The 14,690-nt window shown below is 39.3% G+C and overlaps 1 long non-coding RNA gene across 2 annotated transcripts in view; it reads right to left on the bottom strand.

Moving 5' to 3' along the window:
- Positions 1-6,122: 6,122 nt before the first annotated feature.
- The window catches only part of LOC110205563 (uncharacterized), a 32,986-nt gene continuing 24,418 nt past the window's right edge, over positions 6,123-14,690 (bottom strand). The window contains exon 4 of one of the 2 annotated variants that reach the window (XR_013487305.1): positions 6,123-13,752. This is a non-coding gene — a long non-coding RNA (uncharacterized LOC110205563). The remainder of the gene's footprint in view (positions 13,753-14,690) is intronic. The other variant, XR_002323611.2, reaches the window with a different exon arrangement.

Raw genomic sequence — 14,690 nt, 5'->3', positions numbered from 1 at the left:
CAACAGAGTAAGCTAGCTATTTTCATCAGGCAGACCAAATTCCAGCTTTTGTTTATTTCTTTTTATGACTTCTTTTTTTAAATTTCTCATTCTATTGCATGGAAATGCACATCCCATCCAAATAAGTAGGTATGGTGAGACTAACCTCCAAGGGAATGTGAATCATTTGGTTGTCCATACCTTCAGGAACCAAGCATTGCCTGTATATAGCAAAGGAATTCCTCTGATCTATATCAGCTCTATCTTGGACTCTATATCATGTTTATCTCAGCTGGAACTGCAGGGGGGAAAAAATGAAGTTTCTTATGGTCTTCATTGTACCCACAGAGGATTATTACTCTTCTGTTTCTAGAGTAATCTTTTTCATTCTGAGTGGACAAAACAAGTCTCCTAGAGAGGAAAGAGAGCTGAGAATTTGAATTCAGATTTAATGTGAAAGGTGCTATCATAAGAATGATAATTTCTATATGCGATTATATGGAAATGCAATTGATGTTAAGTTTATTGTTAGTATTGCAAAAGTTATTACTGTTTCTAAATTGTATTGTGTTCCTAAAACACTTAGATTGTAACATTTGAAGGGAATTATCCTACTCCCTCTGTGTCTCCCCTTTATGCAGAACTCCTTGTCCCATTTTGGTTAAGATAGAAAGGAAAGAAATCAGGCTGATGGTTCTCAAGAGTCAGGGTTAAGTGCCAGTTTGAGACCACCTTGATGGTTACTAAGATTTAGTGAGAGGTGAGAAGTCTTCATATAGTATAGAACAAGAGGAGGGATTGAATGGGATGCCCCAGTGAAGACTTCTCAGTGTAATTAAGGTAATGAGTTCAGAAGGTAGTGTGAGAAATGAACTCTCAGAAGTGAAGGCTCCTCAAAGGGTCAAATAATTCTTGATTATTACTTTCAAAATCCTCCCCCACTTAGACCCTGTTTTTAAGCACTTAACAGAAAGAATAAGCCCTGCCCCACCCCCAACCTGAGCTTCCGGCCTTTCCCTGTCTTTGAATTTCGGGCCTGGAATGTAAGCCTCACCTCCCAGTTCAGAGGATAGGAAGAAACTTTTGAGCTTAGAATGTCAGCCCCGCCCCAGTTAAGGGGGTAAGGGATAGTGGTGGGTGGAGGCTTGTTTGCGTGGTGGGCGGAGATTTCCTTTCATAAGGCGGCCCCTGTTATTCCGTGTCTGTCTGTCTGTCTGTCTGTCTGTCTGTCTGTCTGTCTGTCTGTCTCTCTCTCTCTCTCTCTCTCTCTCTCTCTCTCTCTCTCTCTCTCTCTCTCTCTCCCTCCCTCCCTCTCCCCCACGTGTATCGAAGGAGCAGACAGCCATCTCTCGAGAATGTAATAAAGGTAACCTTTACTTTCCAAAAAAAAAAAAAAAACCCAAAAAACCCAAAAAAACCCAAAACACCACGTCTCCTAATCTTATTCAGCTAAAGTAATTTAAATCTCCCTGTATATATGGCTGTTGCTCAAAGGGGAGCTTGGGCTCTTGGGCCAGGTATAACAGGGATGATTTTGGGATGTGGTGGCAATAGGAATTAATCATAGGACTGCCTCTGTCTATGGGCATGTGTATATGGGCGTGTGTGTGTGTGTGTGTGTGTGTGTGTGTGTGTGTGTGTGCGCGCGCGCGCAGGAAGATTTTTTTGATGTCGGTTTAAAACGCACAACAATTTGGGGAGGCAGCATGTTGCAATGGACAGAGGGTTGGACCTGGAGCTAGGAAGACCTGGCTTCAAATTCCGCCTCAGCTACTTACTACCTGTGTGATTTCGGGAAAGGCCTTCAGTCTTTTACACTTCATTTTCCACATTTGTAAAATTGTACTTTGTAAAGTGAGGATCAAATGAAGCTATGGAGTTAAAGACCTTTGAGAACTTTAAAGCACTATATAAATTTTAGACTTATGGTTATAATGGTAAAGTTAATTAAAAACAATTCAGTAAAGATAACCAAATACCTGTTTCTACTGATTGACTATATATGTATTTTAGAGGCAGAGGGATATGGTGTAAAGAATGCTAAATTTGAAGTCAAAGGACGTGGGTTTGCATCGAGTTTTGCCACTAATTACCTGCATGACTGATGTAATTTACTTGACCTCCCTGGGTCTCTGTTTTCTCATCCATAAAATGAAAGGCCTGCAAAATTTCCCCAGTAAGGTACCTTCCATCTTTAAATCTTTGAAGCCTATGTCACTCTAATGGTGGCCATCTCTAGGGTGGGGGAAGGGGTAAGGAATGAAAAAAAGACAGAAATTTACACAATAATTTTGTTGTATATGTGAAAGGAATAGCAAGTTGGGATTTGCAGTTTCATGTGCAATCATCTTTTTACTAGACTATGTTATGGAAATGATTGTTTTATTCCATAAATTAAAAGTAAAATAAATTTTAAAAATAAATCTATGACGTCCATGAAGCCAGCCAGACCTGAGTAGCAGCAAGGAGATGAAAGGCGAGGGGCTGGGGGTATTTGTCATCAATCATAGAATATGGACTTCTGAAAGTCCCCAGAATTCTACAAAAGAATAAGAATATGTTAATGTTATGTGAAATAAAAGAAAAAAGCCATCTATACACACATATACCTGTATGTATATAAGTGCACAAATATACACACACAGGTTGTTGGTGTTGTGTTTGTCCTTCATTCTCAAAGAGAACCATGACATTAGAGAGATGATGACATGACTTGCAATTGACTTTAATTTGAGTGAGGGAGGGCTGTAGATCCTCATCCTCACTTTCTCCTCCAGAGCTATCTGGGTCCAGTGGCCAGATACTCATCAGGACAACTGGAGATGCTCAGGATGCAATGGGAGACCCTGGTCCTTTTAAGCTAAGGTCTTTTGAGTTTCTCCCTTTGAGCAAGGCAATGCCCATTCAGTGAATAGGCCTCTTCAAGAAGTGAGTCAAGGAATGGCCCCTTTAACAACAACAACAAAAAAAATCAAACTAAGTGGGGAAGACCCTTAGGATTGCTAGCCAAAAGAGAAACAGTTACTATTTACATTCACCCTGAGCCAGGAGGGCCCCCAAAATAACCATAAAGTGGTGCTTGGGCAGGGACCTATTGTTGTCCGATCTATGAGCTCCAGAGTGAATTGAGTTTAAGGCTTGGTGTTTGAGAATGAAATCTAGGCAGCAAACCCCAGAGAAGGTGAGAGAGAGGGAGAGAGAGAGGGACAAGGAGAGGATGAGGGTGAGGGGATGACGAGCTGAGTTACCCAACTAGAACTGGCCAGCTGGTTCCCTATTCAGGCAGCTGATAATGATGACGTGACTTGCAATTCTCTCTCTCTCTCTCTCTCTCTCTCTCTCTCACTCACACACACACATACATTTCTATATATATGGGTATGTGTTTCTGTGTGTGTATGTGTGTGTCCATGTGTATGTATGTGTATATTTATACTTTTTGTTCTTCAATTGTGTCTGACATTTTTGTGACCTTATATGGGGCTTTCCTGGCAAAGATACTGGAGTGATTTGCCATTTCCTTTTCCAGTGAATTAAAGCAAACAGTGGTTAAGTGACTTGCCCAAGGTCACATGGCTAGTGAGTATCTGAGATCAGATGCGATCAAAGGTCTTCTTGACTGTAGGTCCAGTGTGCTATCCGCTAACTGAAGGGACATAGGATATATATATCTACACCTACAGCTATAGCTATATCCTTTCTGTTCAAAAGCAATGCTATTAATGTACTAATGAATTTAACTTCTTGTGTAGATGTGGCTAAAAAATCCAGTGGCTAACAATCTCTCCCACACAGAAATGTTGCTTAATAAATCAGTGTCACAAATTCCATTTATGGTAGACACCAGGGTTGGATTATCTCCATCCAAGAAGACTGGGCAAACTTCCATATTGCCAGGCCAAGGGGCAGGGCTTCTAGAGACAGGGTTTCCAGGGATTGTTGACATCATACTTGATAGTTACCAGTAGAGGGCTACTCCCTTCTTTCTTCTTCCCTCTCCCCAAGGGCAGGTTTCTAGGCAAATACCCCAATGACTTTCCTCAATACCCCCATTCTCAAGGCAAAGGCTATATCCACTAGTTGGAGTAAATACAATTTCTTCTGTAATCCCCATTTCCACCTCCTAACTCATTTTGGTATATAGATGCAGGTTTAGTATAGTCTCTCTGACTAGGTAACCCAAAGTAAATTCTCAGTGGGGTGGCGCCAACACCTATCCTTAACCATATTTTCTTATGGAATTTTGGAAAGTAGCAAAGACCTTTTGTAGACGTAACATCCCTTTAGTTCTAAATTTTCCACTCTCTGTACTGTTCTCTCTTTCTGTTCCTGCTCTCCACCAAAAGCAAATAGGACAACTCTAGGTTATTTCCCTTAAAGGCATTAGCAGCTGATCTTTACTACCTAGCCATAGTTCAGAGCAACCATGATCACCTTTGGTGTGCTCTCTAGAAGGCCATTGATGCTGATCAAGCTGACGAAAGCTACAAATGACTTCCAGCTGAAGCAAAATGAGCCCTAATCCAACTGGCTCAATCCAGGGAAAGCTTCCTGTTGGCTCCTCAAACAGACCTACTGCCTTCAGACCAGGTCTTGGTAAGAGTTCAGGGAGTAGTAATGTACAGGATACGCCCTTCACATTCAACCACTAGAGAGGGGATTCAGCTAATTAAGTCCTCTTTATTGTCTTTCCAACACTAGACAGATGCATTCTCTGTCATTTTGGTATATAAATAGAGCTGGGAATGCCTCAATAACCGGATGGTGCAAGTAATTTTCCCTTCCATGTTGGGTTGCCAAGGCCTTGAAAATAAACCTTCTCACACATTTAGGAAGGTATGTCCAAGGCTTAGTTGACGTTTCAGGTGAAGAATCCCACCCATCCTTACTTAGCAAGTTCCTTACTCCCCATGAATAAAGTCAGAGTACCCATCAAAGTATTAATTTGTAATCTGAGAATGTTATCTCCCTGGGAGTTTATTGAAGTGGTAATTTCTTTATTTTAGATTCCTTCCCATGAAGAATTGGAAAGAAGTGGTAGATGTATTCTGTTCAGATAATTCCCCTGGGCCAACTTGGGGATTCTTAACTAGCTCAAGTACAAAACTTTTGTGTAATGGGACTGGGCTGGGAATCACTAAGTAAATCCTTTGGACTTGGGCTCACAAACAGTTCTTGCCTGACTTGTATAGTCTGTGGGAGGGTCAGCTCCCAGAAGGATAAAGCAGAATGCTAGTGATTGTAATGAATGAGTCAGGAGTCCCTGAGAGATGATATTGTCCATTCATCAGCTTGGGGGCAGGGTCACACCTCTACCCTGCCTCGGACATAGCATCAAAACTCATTTATTTCACAAAAGTATATCTTGACTCTCTAGCTGGACTATAAACTCCTGGAAGGGAGGAACCATACCTAACATCTCTTCAACTTAAGGGGGGAAAATCTCAGCTGATCAAGTAGTTTAGCATTAGAAACACAGAACAACTTATTGACAATTTTTTTTAATGTAACATCATTTGTTTGGGGGTAGAGACAGAGGTTATTGGATTTTAGAGACCATAGAGATCATTTAGTCCAGCCGAATCATTTCAAAAATGAGAAACTGAAAATCAGACAGATTGAGGCGTTTTACTGATATCATATATGTAGTACATAGGCGAGTAAAGATTTGAACCAAAGACCCCTTATTCCAAATCCAATGTTCTTTCTAATACACTGCATTCCTGTTAATGCATGTCCTGTTAATATTGCTGCGGGACCAGACCTCTGTCCAGGGAACTCCTTGTTGAGGAAATTCCCTCTAGCAGTGTTTCTTGGCATTTGCTTTTTCAATTACAGTATTAGAGAGTTGTGGGACCTCTGAGGGATTAAGGTACCTGCCTAGGATCACACAACCAGGATTTGCCAGTGGCAGGACTTGAACCCAGGTCTTCTTGCCTCTGAACCTAGCTTTCTATCTACCGGGTCATGCTGCCTCTCTAATAATATTACTTTCTGTTAAAATATTAATAATATTTTTATTAGTAGTAATTAGTGCCTACCCTCTGAGATTATTTCCAATTTATCCTGTATATATAGCTAACAGAATTTTACTGAGTCAGTCTTTAGCCTGAGAATGATAAAACAGTAGGCCAGGGACAAAGTGCCAGTAATCAGGTAGCCTTTAATTAATTTATTTCATTATGAAGAACAGATTTGCAAGTTGGAAACTCCCCTGATCAGAATTCCACTTTGCTGAAGTGAAGACAGTGATTATATACATAAATCACAAATGGGAAGGGAGGGGGAAGGTGGATTATAGACAATTGTTCCCAGGGCCAGAGTGCTTTCCCATGACCAACCCACAAATACCACAATGCTAAGGTAGAGGTGTCTTGAAGTTCTGTGGAAATAGCATTGTTCAAGTCTTTGGGGGGTCATTACTTAGTGGCTCACAGGACCAGAGTTCTGTGATGGAACAGTTTCTACAGTCTCTGATTCACTTCACTTCAGGTACATAGGCAGTGATTGTGAGCCTTGTCAAAGTCTGATTGATCATTGCAAGCTGCATCGTAAGTCTGACAGAATTGCCACAAGAGAGGCAATTCTGAAAAATCTAACATATTAGTATATTCATTATACATATATAGATTATAAAAAGCATAATTCCACAATATCTTGCTTATACATGGTTGTTTACATGTCATCTACCCCATTAGACAGTAAGCCCCTTAAAGGCAGGACTATTTTCCTTTCTTTGTATCCCAAATGATAAACACAGTGCATTCACATTTGTTGTTGTTCAGTTGTTTCAGTCATGTTCAACTCTTTGTAAACCCATTTGGGGTTTTCTTGGCAAAGATACTGGAGTGGTTTTCCATTTCCTTCTCCAGCTCATTTTACAGATAAGGAAACTGAGGCAAACAAGGTTGAGTGACTTGCCCAGGATCATACAGCTAGTAAGTGTATAAGTCTAGATTTGAACTCAAGAAGATGAGTCTTTCTGACTCCAGGCCTGGCATTGTATCCAGTATACCATCTAGTTTCCCCATTCACATAGTAGGAGCTTAATATTTATTAAGCTTGTTGACTTGATTTGTTAATTAATTACTTGTAATTATTAATAATAACAATGATGAAAACTCTCATTTGCATAAAGCTTTATGATTTATAAAGCACTTTTGTATCAACAACCATGTGAGGTAAATAGTTTAAGTATTATTTTCTATATTTCATAAATACAGAAATGCATATGGGTGCCATGTCTTGCTGGAGGTTACTCAGCTAATGAAAAAGTTGAGATTCAAAAACAGGTTTCATGATTTCAAATCCAGTGCTTTGCCTCAAAAATGAGTGTGGTAGGGAAGTGGCAGAGGGTGTAGTGGGTGAGAGGTTGAGTGCTGGGGAGAGAAGTGGAGCTAAAGAAACTCTCCTTGGTAAATATTCTAGGGTCTAAATCAGATATAGATCAGTAACTCTAGACCAGTAGATTCCCATTGTCTTTACCTGATAACATTCAAGTAGACCTACTATAGAGGGTAGATGAAGGTGAGGAATGCTCTGAGGCATGAAAGCCAACAGGGATAGAATTATTGAAAGTGATTACAGAATCACATGATTTCAGAGTTGGAAGAAACCTTAAAAATCAATTAATACAACCCTCTCAATTTATACATGAGGAGACTGATTTCTAAAGACATGAAGTAGTTTACCAGGAGAATCCAGGTCTTCTGACTCCCAGGACAAGATATATAATAAAAACATATGAACTAAAGTCTGATTTCTAGAAGGTCTTCAGCGCCTTCCTGAGTTGGTTTGTCAGCTGAGGTAGTGACTTTTCCATGGATTTAGCTAGTGTAAATAATCCAAGTGACAAAGATTTTTTTTCTTTTTTTTTGTAGGAGAGCAGGTAATGGTTACAAACTGAAGGTTAAGATAATTGTTGCCATTGTTTTCTGGATTAGACTATTTTGATTCAATTGACTGGTCGATTAAATCAATGACCAATCTGAAACCACAACTGATTTGCCCGAAATTTTACTGAATCAACCATTTTGGATTGTCCTAAGGATATGTTGCTTTTGTGTGATGTCACCTCAGCCTTTTTAGTATTCTAGTACTTTCAAAAGCTGCATAGTCTCTGGGGTTTCATATAAATGACATTTAAAAATCCCTGAGAGGATTAGTTGGGAAGATGCTCAGTTCTTGGCTTTCTATTTCCTTCAGTGAAATTCATCTCCTGATTTTTAAAAGAAGCTCTAAATTTTTCCTAACTGGAGCAAGAGGCTGACTGAATTTCAGGGCAAGCAATGCACTTGGGATGGGAAGACCCAACAGTTTCTTGTTTATGAATGAAGCTTTATATTAAAACGTGGCAATCATGGGGAAGGGCACACCCAGTACCAAAGTGATTTGAGCCCCCAGTTCCCCCAATGACTGCCTTTCAAGCATTGCTATTCCATACAAAAACAAACTGGGACTAGATTAAGTGCTGGGCACTCACATTACAAATGATGCTCGTAATCTGGATTTCTCATCATGGTGCTTCTGCCAAGTCGAGACTCCTGCCAAGGATGATTTAACTCTTTGGAGTGTCAAACTGACCTTGTGCCTTAGGGATGGGGATGGGAAGCAGCTTAATTGAATGAGTATTGTTTTCTTGAAAATGAAAATATTTGGAAATCTTTCAAGCACTCTCTTGATGTGTTTTCCCCTCATTCCCAATAATTAAAATCTGTAGCATACACAAACACAAAAAAGCAATTGGAATTATGTGTGCTGGAGGCTTGAAGAACTTCCAGACGTTAAATCGGGCAAACACTTTTAAGGAACGTTTTACAGGTGGGTGGGAGGAGATGGAAAGACATGGATTAGAAGGATTTAGTCAGCAAAATGAAAAAGGATTGTCCAGTCTTGTTAACTCTAGGCTTCTACCTGAATATATTCTTTACTACCTCAAGAACAAGTCGCCTACAGTGACAGGGCTGGGGAACGCAGAATGAAATATTGTCTCGGCCCTGGATCTGCAAATTGGAGAGCACTTAAAAATAAAACCCTAAGTCCTCCTAAATATGAGTAAGCACAAATAATGAGCTCTAAGTGCCTTCGTGTCACTGTGCTGTTAGGCTGGTAAATATAATTGTCGTACGGATAATGGCACCAGATCTCTGCAGTCCTCATTAAGGTAATTAGAAGGGGTGCCTAATCACTGCTGTGATTAAGATTTTCTCCCTTTATATGTTGGGTAGAATTGAATGCTCTGATTGTGGCTAAAAGGTTTGGTAAAATACTATGGAAGCAGTTGGATATTTATAGTTTCTCATTATTGCTTTAAAAGGAGGGAAGGCGCCCAATGTGCCTGAGCTCCACCATAGGCTTCCTCTCAGTCAAAGCACTGATTGTTCTGTACAAAGGAACAGAGTCACACAAGGAGGCAAATGTCCAGGCAAAAGATTACTAAGAATCCCTCCTTTGCCCAAATTGGTGATTGCATGAGGTGGTGAGGAGGCTTCCCAGTCTCTCCTTCCTAGACATAGTATTTACCCTCTTTGGCAGTAACAGTGTTCCTGATGTTGGGGTGCCCGAAGGGATGCTTGTATGGTAGGATGAGTCTCTATTGTTCTTGTCCTCTCCAGCATGAGCCCAGAATGGGTAAGGCCATTTGGAAGTGGCCTTTCCTTCATTTTGCACTTCTCTGAAACACTAATCATGTATTATTTTGTACTGTAGTTATTTATGTATGAGTCATAGATCTCTACAAGTTGGTTAGCTCAGTAAGGACAGACACTCTGTGTTAGAGGCAGCTAGGTGACTCAATGGACAGAGTGCTGAACCTGGAGTCAGGAAGATCTGAGTTCAAATCTATCCTCAGATCAGAGACCTGTGAGATCATCTGTCTTTTGACTGAGCCCAAGTTTTACAGAACAAATCCTTTTGTTAAGGGGATTTGTTCTGTGAAGCTTGGGTTCAGTCAAAGGGCCACACTTGAGGACCTAGAGGGCCACATGTGGCCTTCAGGCCACAGGTTTGCCACCCCCAAATCCATTCCCTTCCTATGGAAGAATTTTCTCTAAAATATATCAACATCCAACCTTTGTTCAAAGACCTTCAATGAGGGTGAAGCCAACTGGATAGATAAAGCATTTATAAAGTACTTTATTATGTGCCAATCACTGTGCTAAACACTGGAGATACAAATACATCTTTATTTCAAATGTTTCTTCTTGAAATAGTTGTGCCAGGTAAGAACTCACAAATCAGGGGAGGGGCTACCAGGGCCATCTTCAGGATGATAATCCTATTTATGTTGGAATGGAAAAGTCCTGAGAATCAGAAGCAGGGAGAAAAGAGAAATAAACAGGGATGACCTAAGCTTTTCCAGAAATAATAGCGCAGGGTAAGAATTTACCAGGAGGAAAAGGGACCTTCGGGGGTTTCCCATGTGATTTTTGCGCATCTAATCATTAGGCTGTTCTCTTCCTCAACCTCAAGCTTTATTTTTTTTTCAATTCTGTGGGATCAAGTAGAACTAGTTTGATCACCTTTCCACATGACCTTTCAAATACTAGAATGCTATCATGTCCCCTGTCATGGGTTAGACCTGACTTGGGCTAGCTCCTGGTTGTTCAGGTCTGAAATTAGAATGAAACCAGCCATATGTAATCCATCTAAGAGTTAACACACAAATTATTTAACCATAGCAAGGAAAGGATATCCAGAGTGAGCCATTCAGGAGAGTGATCCAAAAGAAAGATTTAGTTTTTCAGGGCCATTCATGCTACTGGTCTATGGACGTAAATGCCTTGTCTCTTGGCTATTTTGTACTTAGGTGATGAGGAAGCTAAGTCAATGTCTCAGACTTGGTCTCCTGAGCCAATTTAAGCTCTAAGAAGTTTTGAATATTTTTTAAAGAAGAACTAGCCCAACTTACATGAGAGGAGTGAGCAACACATCCTCCCTAATTCTTTTCTGGGTTAAACATCTCTGTTCCTGCACTGATTATTATGTTCTACATATGTGGTCCTTCCTTTTCCTGGTATTCTTCCTCTGGATGCTCACCAGTTTATTCCTAAATGTGTCATCCTAATATGTGTCATCTAGAACCAAACCCAATACTCCAAATGTGTTCTGACCAGGGCACAGTATGGCAGGGCAATCTCCCATGTCTTGGACACTATGTTTCTTAGGGCAGTCCAAACTCACATTAGCAAAAATTAGATCAAATGAGATAACCTGTGTGAAGCATTTAGTATGGGGGTCTGGCACATAGTAGGTGCTTTTAAAATACTTATTGCCTTTCCTTTCACCTCAACATTAGCTGCTTTGACTACTATATCATCCAAGAATTGTTGCTTAAATCAAATCAAATTGAGTTGAAATAATTCTCTGGACTGTCTGGATTTTTGTAAATGAGAATCATGCCTGATCCATTACATCTCAGTGTGTAAGGTTTTCCTCTTTTGATTCAATCACATATGACTTCCTCTGCTGCATAATCATGAATCCAAAAGACATTGAGGTCTACCCTGCACCTTACCCCTAGAGACACTTCAGAAAAGATTTTTTTTCAGAATTATTTGAATGTAGTCCAATGTCAAGGACACTCTGAAATTTGAAATAGTACTGGGTTTGAAGTTAGAAGACCTTTTAACTTCTACCACTTAGTACCTGTGTGATCTTGTGCAAATCACTTTGTCTCTATGGGATTCAGTTTCCTCATTTGTAAAATGAGGGGGTTAGACTAGATGACATCTGAATTCCCTTATGACTCTATATCTATGATAATATGATTACATAAACATAGAATTCTAGATTTCCAGGTAAATCTGGTATTTATTAATGTATTCATTTACTTATCTATTCATTATTTGGGAATTTATGAAGTACAGCAAAGGACAATGATGTGAATGTATTCTAAAAGAGGAGATATGTTGCATACCCTTAAGGACCGTGTCAATGCATCATTCACTTTTGAGATCATCATAAATTTGCTAGACATTTTTCCATTTCTCCCCCACTATGATTTCCAATGTGTTATTAGGTTATAAATGAGACATACTGCTCAGAATAGGAAAAGCTCTTCTATAAGCTGGCTTGCTCACACTATATCTAGAATATTGTGTTCAGAGCTGGACATCACATGTTAAGAAAAACATTGACCAACTGGAATATTTCCAAAGCAGAACAATGACGAGGTGAGGGAAACTGGAGATTAGCTCATACAAGTTTCAATTGAAGGAACTGGGGTATTTAAACTAAAGAAGAGAAGACTTACAGTAGAGAAAGACTGATGTCAGGAAGACCAGGTAGAAGGCAGTAGCCATTGTTCAGGTGTGAAGTTAAGAGATTCCATCTGAAGTGATGACAATGGATTAGCCAGTAAGGAATGGGCACACTATAATGTGTTAGGGAAGCAAAGTTGACAAGTTGTGCCAAAGGGTAAAGGAAAGATAGGATCAATAATGACTTCAAGATTTCTAGTGATGGTGCCCTTGTAACAAAAGGGAAATCATTGAGGAAAAGATTATGAGTTTGCCTGAGACGCCGCAAGGTCATCCAGATTCAGATGTCTTATAGGCAGTTGGAAACATGAGATCAGTGCTCAGAAGAGAGAATAAAGTTTGAGATATGGATATGGGAATCATCTGAATAAAGATTATAGTTAAAGTATTGGGAGTGGATGAGGTCACTGAAAGAAAGATAGCATTTAGAAAAAGAAGAGGGTTGAGTACAGTGCCTTGATGGATTCCCATCTTTAAAAGGCATGGAAAAATAGAGGTAGACAGTGAAGAAAATGGGGTGGGAATATAGCTAGAGATCTGGAAGGAGAAAAAATTTCATAGGAGTAAAGAATTGTCTCTATTTAGGACTGGGACTTCTAAAAGCTTTCAAATCCAATCTCCTCATTTTACAGATGAAGAATACAAGGCACAGAAAGATGAAGTAACTTGTTTGGGATCACATTGTTAATAAGTATATGATGCAGGATTTTAACCAACTTCTTCCTGACTACATGTCCAGTGCTCTGTCTACTATTCCAGTAGTTTCCATTTAGTGGATGGTGGTCTAAGGGGTTTGCACTAAAATTTATTTGATTTCACCTTAAACAGAAAATAACTGCCCAATTATGTTACAAATATATTTTCCCTCTGTCACAACAAGCACATGCATGTTTAAAGTGTTATAGGTTTCTTTCTGAAATGATTCAAACCCATCATGATTTTGTACATAGTGATTTGGGTGTTGGTGCATTAATTACATCACTCTGACCACTTCGGATTAAGTACGATCTGTTCTTGCAGTTTTTCAATCTGTCATCAAATTGTTTCCAAACCATCAAGAGTTCAACATTTGAGTCTAAACTGGTTCCCAAAAGATGGTCAGACAAATATGCATACCGTCATTTGTGTTCTATATACTGTATCAGAGTAACTCCCTTATTCATCTCTGTTACCCTGTAATGTATCCCATCAACTGTGTAATCATGTGATCAAGATGTTCTGAACATTTATTTTCTAGTGGCACAAATGTCAAGCTGCTTGAAAACTATAATCCCTTGACATACACAGGACAAGCTCTCTTAAAATTAGAATGGACCATCACAAATGTTCTATTGCAACAAATCTTATATTGCTTCCCATTGCAGTACTAAGGCTTTTTTTGGTTTGGTTTGGTTTTTTAATTTAAACATCCTCTGCTTAGATTAGTATTCTTCAATCTGGAAGATTTTCAAATAAACTGATTGGCTAAACTGGTCAGTAGAGTTTCTTTGAGAGTGAAGATGATGTATCAGTGCTAGAAGAGAAGAAATTCACATCTGAAGATATTCTTTCCTTGAAAAAATTAGTTTATGTACATACATTTTAAAAAATAAAGTCGTATATGCTCATGAAGTTTAAGTATATTTTTCATTTAATACAACACTCAACACTAGCCAGAAGAAAAGTAAATATCTTATATCATAACTAGCTATTAATTTTCATTGGCTGATTAGGTAGCTAATTTTTAAAATGAATTTCCATCTCTCAGCTTGTAAGATTCTACCAATTTCTATCACATATTTTTGTGAGTGAGCATTTTCATAGCTAGATGGTATAGTGGAGGATCAAATACTTGCTAGCTGTGTGACCTTGGAGAAGTCATTTAACCTCTGTTTGCCTCAGTTTCCTCATCTATGTAATGAAGATAATAATAGAACCTACCTTCCTGTTGTTTTTGTTTGTTTATTTGTTTGTTTTGTTTCATTTTTTAGGCAATTGGAGTTAAGTGCCATGCCCTGAGTCACACAACTTGTAAGTGTTATGTGTCTGAGGCCGCATTCAAACTCAGATCCTACTGACTCCAGGGCCAGTGCTCTATCCGCTGTGCCACCTCGCTGCCCCTCTGATTTGTTATAAAGATCAAATGAGATAATATTTTAAAAGTGGGTAGCATAGTGCCTGATCAAAATACAGAAACAAAACAAATAAAAATCATAAAACAAAACATCCTTCCTGCACTCCAATTATTTAAGCAACATTTCTTCTCATTCCTTTATTTTGCCTTCATTAACAAACTTTCTGGAATGAGTAGTTTATCCTCACTGCTTCTATTTCCTCTACTCTTACTTGCTCATCACCTTACAATATGTCTTCCTCCCTTGCTATTTGACTGGAGCTGTTCTCTCAAAAGGCAATTGCCTCCTCAATCTCTCTATTGTGGTCAACACTATTGACAGCTCCTTCCTTATTACT

The sequence above is a fragment of the Phascolarctos cinereus genome, unplaced genomic scaffold (genome assembly GCF_003287225.1).
Source record: "Phascolarctos cinereus isolate Bilbo 61053 unplaced genomic scaffold, phaCin_HiC Scaffold_5;HRSCAF=322, whole genome shotgun sequence".
In the NCBI taxonomy this organism is placed as follows: Eukaryota; Metazoa; Chordata; class Mammalia; order Diprotodontia; family Phascolarctidae; genus Phascolarctos; species Phascolarctos cinereus.
This window is presented reverse-complemented; position numbering and strand designations above follow the sequence as displayed.